The 16,140-nt window shown below is 45.7% G+C and overlaps 1 pseudogene; it reads right to left on the minus strand.

The window, feature by feature from the left end:
* Positions 1–6,777: 6,777 nt before the first annotated feature.
* LOC140642208 (uncharacterized) lies at positions 6,778–12,468 on the minus strand (annotated as a pseudogene).
* Positions 12,469–16,140: the final 3,672 nt, after the last annotated feature.

The following is a 16,140-nucleotide window of genomic DNA, read 5'->3' on the forward strand; positions in this document are numbered from 1 at the left end:
TGGAAGCCCCAGGCTGGGGTGAATGCTGGGCTTCTGGGTTCTAGTAGCCTTTCACATTAGCTAAACTTTATCTAACACTTACCCTATGCTGAGCTGTCTGTCTCCTCCATGAAACTGTGAGTTCCTCCAGGGCAAGAACTGTATCTTCCTGGGCCCTGGGTCCCCAGGGTCTGGCACAAAGCAGGTGTTGGTTACCGTTGGCTGAACTCATGTGAACAGAACTCTCAGCAGTGCATGACCACAGGGCAATATTTACCTGTGTGTCAGTGAAGACTCCGAGGTAGAGAGAAAGTAGTCAAGAGGAAAGAGGATTTAATGGTTCAGTAATTGGGAAGCTCAGGGATGGTTCTTGCTTCCTGCATGACTGGATCCAGGGGCTCAGAGAATGTTATCAGGGCCCTGTCCTTGTCTCTCTGCTCTGTTGATTCCCCTCTCCAGGCAAGGTGACCACCAGCAGTCTTGGTTCTAAATACCTCCAATTTTGTAACTTCCATGAAGAAAGTAATTCTCTCTCCCAACATCTATCTAGCAGTCTCCAGGAAGATGCTATTTGGCCTTGCCTGGGTCATGTACCCTCCTCGAATGAATCACAGTGGCCTGCAGAAAGGAATAGTTGGCTGTATCACCCTGGCTCCTGTGGCTCTGTTCCTGGGATAGGGGTGGGGCCAGTAAATGTCATCATGATTGACAGCTCCCCAGGCCACTTGGAAAAGGAAGGCATCACCCAAAGAAACCAGAGTGGGTTGGAGAAATGCTGAGAAACAGGAGGGTCAGCTGGCCTGACTCCTTGCTCTGTGAGCTGGACTCTGGTTTGTATTCTTTTGCCCTTAGCACTTCCCCCATGTGGACCAGTGCCGCAGGGGAGTCCAGCCACTCACTCTCAGGTTTTAAGCTACCAATTAGCAGACAGCAAAGGGTCTGAAATTTGGAAGATTTCTCTAGCCTGGAATTATATAGTTGATGGAGATTCTAAGAACACCAGCCATATTCTTGAAAGATACATCATAGGGACACCTGGGTGGCTCAGCGGTTGGGCACCTGCCTTCGGCTCAGGTCATGATCCCGGGATCCGGGATCAAGTCCTGCATCAGGCTCCCTGCAAGGAGCCTGATTCTCCCTCTGCCTATGTCTCTACCTCTCTCTCTCTCAGTCTGTATCTCTCATGAATAAATAAATAAATCTTCAAAAAAAAAAAAAAAAAGATCCATCATAGAATTTGCCAACTCTGGTCAGTGCTCCATAATGGGGAGGAAATTTTTCCTCTACCCTTCAAGTTTCTTTTGGCTAATCCATGAATTAAACCGACATGAAACAAGTCAACAGGAGAAAATAAGATTTATTTACATGTAGTACATATGAGGATTCCCTAAGGATATGAGGCCCACAGGCAGTCAGGCAGTTGAGGCTTACCTACCATCCAGAGCTAAGGAGGAGGGGACGAAGGTCTGGGACTTAAAAGAGAAGGAAGGCAATTCACAGAAGAGGAAAAAGAACAAATGTCTGGCAAACAAATGTTTGCTGTACTATCCAGAGTCAATGGGACACAGAAAAGAATAGAAACAAACAGGCTTTGCTCGGTTCCTCCCTGTTTACCAGCCTAGTTTGTATACTATAGTTATCTTTGTGATAGCTCCTCTCCTGGAGCAGGTCCTCCATCTAAATCTTTTAGGCAGTTGGGGGATAGGAAAAAAAACCTTAAATCTTCTGTTTTTTAAAAATAATCAGCCTAAAATAATTTATATGCCAAAAATGACACATTTCGGAGTTGCAAATTTTGCTCCCCTATACCCACAAGCTGTTGCAACCTCCTTTTCTCCTTCCTTTTAAAAAATTAAGGTATAATTTACATACAGTAAAATTCACCCTTTTTAATGTTTAGTATTGTGAGCTTTGACTATAGTCATTCATCATAATCAAAATATAGAATAGTTCCTTTGTCCACAAAAAAATTCCGTGTCCCTTTGTAGCCAGCCTTTTCCCCTACCCAGTCCCTGGCAACTGTTGATCTGTTTTCTGTCCCTATCATTTTTGCCTTTTCCCAAATGTCATATAAATGGAAACATACAGTATGCCGCCTTGAGTCTGGCTTCTTTCACTTAGCATAAGGCAATTAAGATTCATCCATGCTTTTCCATACATCAAGAGTTCATTCCTTTTTATTGCTGAATAACATTTTGTTGTATGGATGCATCACCTTTTATTTATTTTTGCTGTATTTAAAAGATATATGGATTTCTAGTTTTTGGCAATTGTGAATAAAACTTCTATAAGCATATTTTCATTTCTCTTGGGTGAAAAACTAGGTGTGTGTTTTCTGGGTTGTATGGTAAATGTTTAACTTTATGCAAAACTGCCAAACTGTTTTTCTGAAAAGGCTGTGTCATTTTGCATTCCTACCAGCAATGTACTAGCATTCTGGTTGCTTTGCATCCTCACTGGAGCTTGGGTCTGTTGAGTTTTTAGTTTTAGCCATTCTGATTGGTGTGTAGTAGATCTCACTGTGGTTCAAATTCGCATGTCCCTAATGACTAATAATGTTGAACATTTTTGCATATGCTTTTTTGTCATCCATATATTGCTTTGGGGAAGTGTCTGTTCATATTATACCCATTTTTTTTTTTTTTAACCTACTTCAGGGTGCCTGAGTGGCTAAGTGGCTAAGCGCCTGCCTTTGGCTCAGGTCATGATCCCAGGGTCCTGGGATTTGCTCTGCTTCTCTCTTTCTCATTCTGTCTCTCATGAATATATAAGTAAAATCTTTTAAAAAAATTTAAAAACCTAAAAAATAATAATAATAAAAAAATTTAAAAACCTACTTCAACTTACATACATATCATCATTACCACTATACATTTTGAAAGTCAGGTTCCCATCCCATTCCCAAGAACAGTTTCTTGTTTGAATTAACCTGCATTTCTAATTCCACTGTTGAGACACTATCTCTGATTGAAGACCACTTTTTTGTGGTCACTGACAGTGTCTGCATTTGGGGGCTTTTTATGTTTGTTTTGTTTTCAAAGCAGGGAGCCTGCTTCAGGACTCAATCCCAGGACCCTGAGATCATGACCTGAGCTGAAGGAATATGTTTGACTGAACCACTCATTCACCCCATTACAATCATTTTTAAAAGTTAAGTTGTTTTTTTACTATTGAGTTTTGTATATTCTGGATTCCTTTATCAGTATACATTTTGCAAACATTTGTGGCTTGTCTTTTCATTCTTTTTTTTTTGTCTTTTCATTCTTTTAACAGTATCTTTAGAATAAAAAATCTTTTGATGAAGTCCAAGTACTTAATTTTTTCCTTTATGGGTTATTTTTTTCACATCATATCTCAGAAATGTCAGAGTAACCCAAAGCTACAATGTTTCCTCCTAGAAGTTTTATATTTATGTCTATGATCTATTCAAGTCCATTTTTAATAGGGTACCAAGTACGGATCAAAGCTAATGTTTTTGCATATGGATATCTAATTGTTCCAGCACTATTCCTTGAAAAGCCTACGCTTTTTCCATTGAATTACCTTGGCATCTTTGTCAAAAATCAATTGACTGGATGTATGTACATCTCTTCCTAGACTCTCTCTTCTATTTTACTTATCTGCATGTGTCTCCTTTTTCTGATACCACACTGTCTTGGCTACTGTAGGTTATGATAAAATTGGAAATCAGGGGGCAGCCCCGGTGGCTCAGTGGTTTAGCGCCACCTTCGGTCCAGGATGTGAATTTGGAGACCCAGGATCGAGTCCCGTGTCAGGCTCCTTGCATGGAGCCTGCTTCTCCCTCTGCCTCTCTCTCTCTCTCTCTCTGTCTCTCATGAATAAATAAATAAAATATAAAAAAAATTGGAAATCAGGTGGTATGGGCTCTCCAACATTGTTCTTTTTTAAAAAAAGAAAAGATTATATTTATTCATGAGAGACACAGAGAGAAAGGCAGAGACATAGGCAGAGGGAGAAGCAGACTCCTTGAGGGTGAGCCTGATGCGGGACTTGATCCCAGAACCCTGGGATCATGCCCTGAGCCAGAGGCAGACGCTCAACCACTGAGCCACTCACGTGCCCCTCCAACATTGTTCTTGTTCAGATTGTTTTGGCTATTCTGGCTCTTTTGCTTTTTCCCATAAATCTTAGAATCCACTTGCAGAATCTACCTTTGTCTGTGGGACCCATAGGCTTATGGGCGCTGACTGATCAGAATCCACACCACTGTTCATGATTTATCAAGAGGTGGTTCTAGTGTAAGGGAGACAGAGCAAGACTCTGGGACCTGATGGTTTGGACTCCAATCCTGGCTCCAAGTCTTGGCAGAACTTGGGAAAGTTACTTGACCTCCCTGTGCCTCAATTTCCTGTTCTATAACGTGAAGGAAATGTTAATACCTATTTCATGGGACTGTTGTGAGGACAGCAATAGCATGTGGAAAACAAAAGCAGCACCTGGCACATAGGAAGCCTTTGGTAAATGTTAGCTATTAATTGTATTAGCTTTACGTGCCTCAATCTTTCCCCTGCTCTCCACGCTCATGCTAACATTCCACAACCACTGAACACGAATTTTTCTTTCTTGGATAATATTTCAGGTTTTTAAGCTATTTAATAGCCAGCTTATCACATTGTCGTGGCCCTCCTGGAGGTTCAACATACAGCTCCTTTCTGCTGTTTCACCTGAGCTGAGCTCTCTCTCATTATGAAATTTTGTGAAAAATTGGCTTTGTGAGCCATATGATTTGGCTAGTAGTGAAAGGCCAAGCTCAGCTCTGCCTACTGTGTCCCACCACCGAATCGGAAGGCCAAGCCATGGTCACGGACCCCCACAACAAGCAAGTAAGGCCCTGTGCCTCTCCTGTCCGACTGGTTCTGTCCTTTCTCCATCAACCTAGCATATCCCCATGGGCAGGGGTTTGATCTGTCTGGATCCACCAGGGGCTCCTCAGTGGCAGGAATTGCTTCCCTCATAGGACCAGGAGTTGTGTCTGAATAAAGCCCAGTGTCCCTGATCTACCACGGATCCACCAGAGCTTTCCCACTGGAATGGGAAGGCTTAAGTCTAGAGGGCTACAGCTACTCCAATGCTGAATATTTTTTTCTTAAATATTTTAATAATTTTTACAATCATAGTTCTAAAATGGATTGCTTTTTAACTGCCTTCTTTCAAAGAACTCAACCTTGGGGCGTCTGGCTGGCTCAGTCAGAAGAGCATGAAACTTTTGATCTTGGGGTTGTGAATTTGAACCCCATGTTGGGTGTAGAGATTACTTTAAAAAAAAAAAAAGAACTCAATCTTCCCTCGATAATTCATAGCCATAGTCATGTCCACTAATGGCTATACAGTGATGTCATGACTGAGGCCAATGCACCCTGCTGTGATGTCTCATGTACCTTCCTACAGATCAAGTGCATGGGCTCCCTTCTCTGCCTATGCTTACCTGTTTTAGGACCCATCTCTTTGGTTCTCTAAACTGAGAAACGAACCTGAACACTATCAATTTCCCATTATTAGCGGCAATAACAATGAGAAAGAGAAAAGCAGCCCCTGCAAGCCAGGAGCTGGCCTGGCATCCAGAGCTAGGCTGTGGTGTTCTGTTGTTGAACATAAATGCTCTCACAGAGCATCAACATCAGATTAGACCACTTTGTGAGTAGAGTCAGAGCATGACCACAAACAGGACCATTCATCCCTTAATCATGTCAGAACACAGACCAAACAACATCATTGGCCAAACCACAAAAATGACCAAACATCTCTCCAATTTGTCTAATATGAGTGTTTGCTGCTGCTTTACCAATTAGTTTTAGTCTCCACTCCATTCCTTCCATCTTCTAGATAACAGATATGAAGATTCCCAATGATAGAATTTATCTCCACTTTCTAAAATTGTCTCATTCATAGGAAACCCCGGCTTCTTTGACTACTCCTTAGAATCACCCACACTAGGGGCACCTGGGTCTGCCTTTTTGTTGTTGTTGTTGTTTTGTTATCCAAATTGAATAATTTATTGCTGGTCTGAGGCTTGACTTCTTTTACATTTACATAGAATTTACATTTTGTTTCCACAAAAAGTAAATGATCAATATTTAAAGGAATTTGATAGTGACCTATTCAATAAGGCAATTATCTTGGTAGCAAATTTTTATTGAAATCTTACATACCTCAAGCTTTATAAAAAGCCAACAAGATTGAAAATCGGGATCTCCCTCTAAAGCCTTAGGTATTCAAAGCTAGAAACGGTTAATTTGAAAGTAAGCAAACAAAACAACAAAACTCCTGCAGCAGATCCTGGTGAAATACTTTTAAAAAATCTAAATGAGGGATGCCTAGGTGGCTCAGCAGCTGAACCTCTACCTTCGGGCCCAGGGCGTGATCCCACCGGCTCCCTCCGGCTCCTTGCATGGAGCCTGCTTCTCCCTCTGCCTGTGTCTCTGCCTCTCCTCTGGGTCTCTCACGAATAAATAAATAAAATCTTTAAAAAAAAATAAAAATTAAAAAAATTAAAAATCTAAATGAGCTTAATGTTTACAAAAGTTATTTTAGTTCAAAAGCTATAAAATCAAAGTTATCTTAATTCCACAAAGAATGGAGAGGGTCTCCATGCCAGCATTTCCTTAGAACCTCAGTTTTTTCCATCAAATTTGGCCACAAATCAAATTTCTGTGTGCCCCCATTTTCAGGAGATTCCTCTTACTGAAGAGGCCAAGTACAAACATGGAAGAGTAACTAACTGCCTAAGCAAGTAGGAAAGTGTTCCATAACAGTGTGCCAAGAATGCAGAGTTCTAGGTTAATCTCTGGAACTGGATCTGGACCGTGACCTTGACTTCAAATGAGATCTAGAACGGGATCTTGAAGCTCTTTTTGGTGGAGGGGACACAGAACGTGCCTTTGAGGGTGGGGCAGGAAGGGGAGAATTTGAACGAGACTGGCTTCTTGATCTAGATTTTGACTTTATATCACCTTTTCCATTTTCTTTGGGGGAACGAGGTGGAGAACAAGACCTGCTTCGAGATTGCTCATACTCCTTAGATCTGCTTCGAGAGAGCCAACGGGAGCCCCCATCTGACTTGGGCTTAGATGTGCTTTATGATCTAGATTTCCTGACTTTTGATCGAGAACGTGATCGACCTTTGCTCTGAGACCTGGATCGGGAGCGACTTTCTGAGATACTTGGAGATCTACTGCGGCTGCTCTATGACTCCCACTTCGTGACCTTCTTCTAGACCGTGACCTTGATCTGCTTCCAGGGTAAGACCGCTTATGGCTCCTTCTGTGGTTTATCCTCAATGAGCCTAATATTTCTGCCATTTATTTCCATACCATCCGGTTTATCCAAAGCAGCTTCATGTCGGAGCGGGAACGGAATTCAATCAGGCCCTGGTTTGAGCGTTCTTTGTGCGCGTAGGCATGGGTCACTCCACCTGCTGGTCTCATGAAATCCTTTAAATCTTGCCAACAAGATTGCAACGACTTGAAAGATCTTCTGCAGTGAGCCTGAACGCTGTACGAACAGGTGGCCGTATCCGTCCTGCCCGAGGCCCTCCGGCTGCTGCAGCCCCAGCCTGCGGCCACCGCGCGGGCTCCGGGTCACGCGCCGCAGGGCTCTCTGCGGTCCAGCGCGGGAGTCCCCGGCCATTCCTGGGGTCGACCTCGAGGAGGCGGCCGGAGCCACGGACAGAGCCTGCATGTGCTCCGGGACGTTTAGCTAAGGCGTCCTATGTGGACGCGGAGGGCGGGGGCCCCGAAGGCTGGCTACCGACCCGAGGGCCGCAAGGCAAAAGCCGCGGTGCGGGTTGGGTGCAGGTGCGGGTGCGGGGTGGGTGCAGGTGCAGGTGCGGGGTGGGTGCGGGTGCAGCGACAGCCTAAACACGTGCCTCACCGGGCTTCTGCCTTTGGCTGGGGTCATGATCCCGGGGTCCTGGAATCAAGTCCCACGTCAAGATCCCTGCTCAGTGGGGAATCTGCTTCTCCCTCTGCCTGTGTCTCTGCCTCTGTGTGTGTGTGTATCTCTCATGAATAAACAAATAAAATCTTTTGTTTAAAAAATCATGGGCAGGGATCCCTGGGTGGCGCAGCGGTTTGGCGCCTGCCTTTGGCCCAGGGCGCGATCCTGGAGACCCGGGATCGAATCCCACGTCGGGCTCCCGGTGCATGGAGCCTGCTTCTCCCTCTGCCTGTGTCTCTGCCTCATTCTCTCTCTCTCTCTGTGACTATCACAAATAAATAAAAAATTTTTTAAAAAAATTAAAAAAAAAAAATCATGGGCAGCCCAGGTGGCTTAGCAGTTTAGCACAGCCTTGAGCCCAGGGTGTGATCCTGGAGACCCAGGATCAGTCCCGCCAGGCTCCCTGCATGGAGCCTGCTTCTCCCTCTGCCTGTGTCTCTGCTTCTCTCTCTCTCTCTCTCTCTCTCTCTCTCTGTGTGTGTCTCATGAATGAATAAACAAAATCTTTAAAAAAAAAATCACCCACACTAGCCCAAATCCTTAATAAGTCCTCAGGACACCGTTCTGAATATTGAGAAATATGGTGCCCTCATTCAAAGAGGATACCAGTAGGATTACAGGAATCACAACAGGGTCATTGGGAAGCTTTCTGTGTCCCTCAAGTACCAAACCTCCGGAGAAACCTGTGTGCAAGGAATAATCTGTGAACCCTTTATATATTTTGAATCAACACAAAATCCTTTGGGGAACGTGCTATCTCCCTCTTGCCCACCCACCCCCACCCTGGCTCCAGATTATCCTGAGAGAGGGATGGGCTCAGTTCTACTGCATTAAGGAAAAGAAAAAAATTTAACTGCTCAAAAAATTATTGGTGGAAAAATGTCTGCCAACAGAGATTGCTTCCATAATGGGGCCCAAAATAGAGTGAGCAAATAAAGCTGTTGAGACATCGATGGGTTTAGTTTCAGCAAGTGTTCCCCGCTATTTAGAAGACATAAAAATGATCTTTGCAATGAGCAAGTAGTGTTTTATTTCTGGTGGGGAAGTATTTCTCATTTAGCCCATTTCATTTCCTTTATGAAACAGGAAGCGAACATCTCACACTTTTGGAAGGTGATAGCATATAAAACTGCATCTGACTGTAAATGTGAGGCTATTCAGTCTGTTGTAGTTAAAAATTTGAAATTTTGGCCAATGTGGCTTTTTTTTCTTAAAGGTTTTATTTATTTATTTGAGAGAGAAAGAGAGCATGGGGAGAAGGGCAGAGGGAGAAGCAGACTCTCCACTGAGCATGAAGCCGGACGTGGGGGCTCTGTCCCAGGACCTGTGATCTTGACCTGAGCAAAAGGTAGATGCTTAACTGCTCAACTGACTGAGCCACCCTGGGGCCCCTTGCAAATGTTTTAAATGGAGGAAAAGAGAACTGATGGTGCAGATGATGTGCTTCATTTCAGTCTTCTGTTCCCATGGTCCTTTCAGAAAGAATTCAGGGCCCTTTATCCAGACAGGAAGTTTGCATTTCATCATGAGTTGGTGGGAGAGCAAGTCTGGACCCCAACCACAGAGGGGACCCCTCCTCCCTCCCCGTCTCGCACTTTCTCAGAAGTTCAGTGGCTCAAGAAGAAGCCCCAGTCTGAAAGCCCATAGGAATCTTCCGTCCTCCTGCAGGCTGTATCCCTTGCTGCTCTGCCTCTACAGTGCGCTGTAACTGCCTACAAGCAGGAGGAAATAATGATTTTCTCCTATATGGCAGTGTTTTCTTTTTCATTCCTTATTGAGCTATCATTAAGTCATGAGATACTCTGGGGAAATCACTTTAATCTCTTCGGGGTGTCTCAGAGTCCCCTGAAGGTGATTTGAGTACATCCAGGCAATATTTCACTACTGAATCAGGGAATGAGCTGCTAGAAAAACTCATTTGCTGTTTGACTTGCATGTCTCGGGCCCTCAGCTGACAGGATGGCCTCCTCCCACGGCCTGCTCCCCTCCTGCTGCCTTCTCAACAGCGGCAGCCCGCATTTCTGCCCTCCGCTGACTCCTAAAATCGAGAATTGGTCATTGCGGTGGGATCATAGTGGAGAGGAGACGTCTGTTCTTCTCGGTCCTCCACTGGGGCTCTGTAACCCAAGGCAGATTAATAAGAGAAAAGCATACAAATTAGTTTAATGTGAGTTTTACATAACAGAAGAGCCCTCAGAAGGAAATGAAGGCAGGAAGAGGCACTCAAACCAAGAGCGATTTTATGTGGGGTTTCAGGAAGAGTGGAAAAGTCATGGGGAAATGTGAATAGATCAGCGGGTAGTAAACTGGGGGAGATTTAGTGATGCCTTTTTTGTTCAGATTCCTCTTGGCTGTCCCTCCATCTTTGGAGATAGGAATGTTTCATTCCTCCTGGTGAAGAGAGGGCACCTCTCACATGAGGGTGTTATGTGACAAGGGCAGGCAGTCCCTCTTGCAGTTGCCCTTTCTCAAATCCCCTCAGTGTAAACTATTCAATATGCCAAGGTATCATAAGCAGAATTGTTAAAAACACAGGCTTCCCCCCCCCCCCGCCCCCTCCGCCCCCCCTCCCCCCCAGATTCCCCTAGCAGCTGGATTTCTGATTGTCTTCAGGGCCAATTCTGTTCTCAGCTTCTCCATCTGTGAAATGTAAATGATCAGGGGCTGGTTTGGCCTACAGCCTTTGAAGGGCCATCAGTTGGAGGGGGTGATGGAGAGCCAAGATATTTCCAGAAGATGGAGAAGGATTAGGAGTTTTTTCCCTCAAGGTCCCAGAGTTTAACTGTATACTCCTAGAAAGAATTATGAATATATTCTATTTTCCCAGAGCAATATGATGGAGTCTCTGCTTCACTGTCCTAACCCAAAGCTCACAGGTCATGAAAGCTGGAAGGGACCCCAAGGACCATTTAATTCAAGAGTTCTCAACTGTGGTTGCTCTTGTAATCATTTACTGAGCTTTTTACAAGGTATCTTACCTGGACCCCAACCCCCAGAGCAATTATATCAGACTCTCTGGAGACAAATCCAGAGCCTGCTTTCCGAAAGCTCCCTAGATGACTTCAGTGTCCAGCCAGTATCAAGCACCAAAAATCTGGATAAAGCAGAAGACAACCTGGGGAGGTGATGTGGGTCAGACTAAAGTCTTATGAGAAGGGGATCAGATGGCTTGTGTTGAGTAAGGGACAGGCGGGCCACGTAGGGAGAGATAGATAGGGGCCTATGGGATCAGGCTTATAGAAATCCCCAAAATGCGGAAGTGTGAGGAAAGCAAAGATAAGGGAACACACCAGACCTCCTTGCCCTAGGTATTGGGGGAGGTGAGGAGGTGTCTTATTTATGACAGTCTCCTGTGGTCAACAGAAAAGAAACAGACCCTAAAAAGACCCATTAGAGATGTTATCACTAGTTCTGTTTATACAAAGTTGCTGTCAGTAGAGAAATTTAAAAGATTTAAGATCCCTGGTTAGCATTTAATGAAAGATTAATCCTAAAAGCCCTCAGTGGCAATCCCTCTCAGTCCTGAGAGCTTTTTCTGTAACCTTGCTTAATAAAACTATCGCTTTACTCATGCTCCTTTGTCCTCCAGAATCATTCTTCAACTCTGTGAGACAAGAACCTAGCTCTCCCGCTTCAGTGGCAGCCAAAGGCAAAAGTCATACAAGGACTAGGAGGGTGGAGACCTACAGGGCAGCATCAACACCATCACCCAGTCAGCAAGTTTTGAATATGTGCTGCGTGCCAAGCTCTTGAGTGGGTAAAAAGGATACATAAGTGAGTTATTCACTCTGCTCAAGAAGCAAACTATTTGCTGGCGGACTTGATCACAAACCAATAGCTGGAGGAAGGGGAAAGTGGGGTTTATGCTCAAAGATGTTCATTGCAGTATTATTTACAATAGTGAAAAACAGAAAGCAGTATCCAGTCATAGGAGAATTCTTAAGTAATCGCTAGGTTATGTCTACTTGATGCAATATTTTGAAGCCATTGACCTGGTCAAAAGATAAACTGAGGCTTATTTAAATTTTTTAAGAGTTTATGTGAGCAAAAATCTATTGGAATTTGGAAGTGCCAAACCAGAAGTGGTTGGAGACTCCATGGATGGGAACTCAGGGAGAGATCTTGTAGAGAAAAGGCGGGGTGGAAGCAAAGTAAGTAGTTTGCAAACTAACTATTGATCGGCTATAGCTTAAAGCCTACTTGGCTGTTTGTGGTTGGTTTTTCTTACCTTTCAACTTTATAACCTTGAGGGCTTTGCAGACTTGACGTGGGTTTCCTTATATAGGCCCTATATGGGAAAAAGAAGGTGACATTGTACAGGGGCTATGATCATAGGTTACATGCATAAGTAAAAGGCTACAAGGAAACACACCAAATGTTAACAGGTGTTGGGAACTGGGTGCTTCTACTTCTTTACTTCTTCCTTCCTTTTCTCTTTCAATCATTTTGAAATGAGCCAGGCCAGGGAGTTGGAACTCACTTGGTGAAGAGTGGGGGCCATACCTTACCTCTCATCTTCAGAGTGTCCTGCATGTTGTATGTCATCAGATACAGAAAGACCTTCCAGGACTCTCCCCCAGTGTTAACTGGAGAGTCAGAGAGAGAGAGAGAGAGAATGCAGGTCTCCGGCATTTCAGTTTGGATCTGGGGGTGGGGGTGGGGTGTCTGCACAGTCTGAACATGAGGGAGGGCCCAAGGGGTAGATAGAAGGCTGTGATGATGGGGTGATGGGGTGTACCCATTGAGGGCATTGGGCCTATGCTGGATCCTCACCCTCCTCACCCTCCTACCCAGGAAAGGAGACCCCTGAGCAGCATAGTTTACAACCAGATGATGGAGGGGAGGTGCCTCTAGGACACCTGCTCCTTGAAATGACTGTCAAAATGGTCGAGGTTAAATTTGTTCTCAACATGGCAACACTACCAATCACAAATGGCCAACTAGGTTTTGAGCTATAGCCAATCAGTAGTTTCCTCGGACTCTGGTCTTAGGAGCAGCTTGGAGGAGGTAGGGCCAAGGCTAGTTTAACGTGGATATTTTGGTGCAGGGACTTGATTAGAACTGGGAGAGAGAGTCATGATACAGGGGTTTAGTATTGAAGGACACAGCAAGGCAAGGATTTGGAGGCAAAGATTTTGAAGAGTCTTGGGAAGTAAACTGTCCCTTGATGTTCTCTATAGAAGAATCAAACAAACAAAAAAAAAAAAAAAAAAAGAGAGAGAGAAGAAGAAGAATCAAACAGTTTGATGTTCATTTAAATCAGAAATTTATTGGGATGTCTGGGTGTCTCTGTGGTTGAGTGTCTACCTTCAGCTCAGGTCATGCTCCTGGGGTCCTGGCATCAAGTTCCGCACTGGGCTCCCTCCATGGAGTCTGCTTCTCCCTCTGCCTGTGTCTCTACCTCTCTCTCTCTCTCTCTCTCTTTGTGTCTCTTATGAATAAATAAATAAAATCTTTTAAAAAAATCAGAAAAGATAAATAAATAAAAAATTAAAAAATAAAAAAAAATCAGAAATTTCTTAACCTTGGCACTTTTGGCAATTTGGGCTAAATAATTCTCTGTGGCTGTCCTGTGCATCATAGGATATTAACAGAATCTCTGGCTAGTACCCACTAGATGCCAGTAGCCATTCCCTCTACAACAGTGAAAACCAAAAATGTTTCCAGGGTTTGGGGTGGGGGGTATAAATTTAAATGAGCCTTCCAGGAAGTTCCTGGAATGAACAAAAAAATTATTTGCAACTTTTATCATCTTTGGCAAAAGTTTCCTATAATAGTAAAATCAGTTAATAAGAACAGTGGAAGGGGTACCTGGGTGGCTCAGTGGTTGAGCATCTGCCTTTGGCTCAGGTCATGATCCTGGGTCCTGGGATAAAGTCCCACATTGGGCTCCCTACAGGAAGCCTGCTTCTCCCTCTGCCTGTGTCTCTGCCTCTCTCCGTGTCTCTCATGGATAAATAAATAAAATCTTAAAAAAGAAAAAAAAAAAAAAAGGACAGTGGAAGAGTAAAGTCATGTTAATGTGGATTTTAAACTTGGTGGGTGCAGGTGGTTTCAGTTCTCACCCTGGAGTCCGGTTAAGCCTCTTGTCCCCACCTCTCCTTCCTGCTCTTTGGTCTCTTGCAAGTCACCTCTTTCTGGGCAGCTTCTAGCTAGAATATATTACATCTCTAAAGTCAAGAACCAACAGCTTCTGAGAGATGAGAACAGGCTGAGGTCGACTGAACCCTTAGCTGAAACATGAGCAAGTGTCATCGTCCGTTTTATACCTAAGGAAACCGAGGCTCAGAAGAGGGAAGAGCGTTTCTCCTGCCCCGCAGTGACGGTGAGGTTGGAATCAGAATGCAAGGGTCTGACTCCAAACTAGGTCGCCAAATTTAGCAAAACTATTCTGAGACATACTTCACTCAAAGAATGAGATAAATTTGGTGTTTATCTGAAATTCACATTAGGCCTTCTGCATTTTACCTGGCTACTCTCCTTCAGCACCCTTTCTCTGGCCCGGCGGGCGCAAGGCCAGGGGTGTGAGGTGCTGGCCCCGAACCGATGGCCCGGCCCGGCCTGGGGGCGCGGCGCAGGGAGGGGTGAAGCCCGCGCACGGTCCCGGGCTCGAGCGGCTGGCGAGGAGTGACCCCTGGTGGCCGCGCGGCGCCTTGCAGCCCCGGCGGCCCAGACCCCGCGGTGGGGCCCCGGCCGGCAGCGGCGCACAGCTGTCCTGGGCCCTGACCTCGGTCAGAGCGGGGTGCGCCCGGGGACTCTGGGGAAGCAGGGCGGGCCAGGCTCAGAGCCACCTGCGGGCTTTCTGAATCCGTTCGGCTGGACTGGAGGTCCGCGCCCCGCGCCCCGCGCCCCGCGCCCCGCGCCCCGGCCGCTCCATCGCCCCCAGGCGGCTGGCCTGCAAGGAGCAGCTTCCCAAGCTCCTGAGTCTACAGTGGCCAGAGGAAGAGAGGCTGTTCTTTTTTTTTTTTTTTTTTTTTTTAAGATTTTATTTATTTATTCATGAGAGACACAGAGAGAGAGAGAGGCAGAGACACAGGCAGAGGGAGAAGCAGGCTCCATGCAGGGAGCCTCATGTGGGACTCGATCCCAGGACTCCGGGATCATGCCCTGGGTTGAAGGCGGCGCTAAACCGCTGAGCCACCCGGGCTGCCCCAGAAAGGCTGTTCTTGTGTAAATCTGCTTTTCAGTACATCTGCTTGGTGTTACCAGTCTCCCTGTGTCCTACCTTGGAGACTCATTTCTTCCCCAGGCTTCCACTGCAGCAGCGTGCTCTGTGGCAGGAAATGGCATGTTCTGAAGGTCACAAACATGGTCCAGGTGGGGCCTGCTTTCTCAGGGCTGTTGAGGAGACAGGCCTGGACAAACCAATCCCACCGCACCCAGAGTGGCTTCCACCTCCTGCCCTACAGAAGCCCACCTGCTGGCCCTTTCCTCTGAGAATTGCAGAGGCCAGAGTATCTTGGGGTGGTGGTGAGGGTGTCTTCCCAGGGGTCCCTCTGCTGTCTGGACCCGGCTGACTTTTCATAGTGTCTGGGCCTGAAGGTGTCACTGGCAGTGCCAGCCTGGCCAGGGCTCATTGGGTTCTCTGTGTGCAGCCCAGGGCCCTGCAGAACTTCAGAGGGCCAATGCTCAGGTGCCTATACAGCTCATTCTCCTTTTTCCCTCCATAGTTATTCTCCACCGGCCTCCATCCTACTGTGCCCGCAGGCTGACTGCTTCACCGGGGTTCCCTTGTCCTCTGGCTTCAGGTTCTAATCTGTCGGTGGGGACGGTCACTAACAATGGATACAGGGATATGAGAATTGCCTCCTCCCTCCCCACTGCTAGCCTGAGGGTTGGAAGGGCTGTTCCTCTACCTGAGGCCACAGCTTTACGGTCACTCTTTCCTACAGCTGCAAGTGTCCCCCAGTCCCGTCAGGGCTCTCTCCCTTGCCCCTTTAGGCTTAGGGCATAGTGGCTCAAGGGGAAAACCATTCTTCAGTTAAGTACGGGGTGGAGGGGGGCGGCTGCAAATTAAACTAACAAAAGAGATTAACAGGGGAAAAGGCACACAATTTTTATTAATATTTTCATGTGTGGGTGTTCACAGAAAAGAAGTAAAATACAGAGAAGTGGTTTGATTGAGGCAGGGGGAGTTAAATACCATTTTAACAAAGGAAAGAGGGTTTGGGCTTGAAGGGGTAATAAACTGTAGGGTAGTGACTA

Source organism: Canis lupus, chromosome 11, assembly GCF_048164855.1.
Source record: "Canis lupus baileyi chromosome 11, mCanLup2.hap1, whole genome shotgun sequence".
In the NCBI taxonomy this organism is placed as follows: Eukaryota; Metazoa; Chordata; class Mammalia; order Carnivora; family Canidae; genus Canis; species Canis lupus.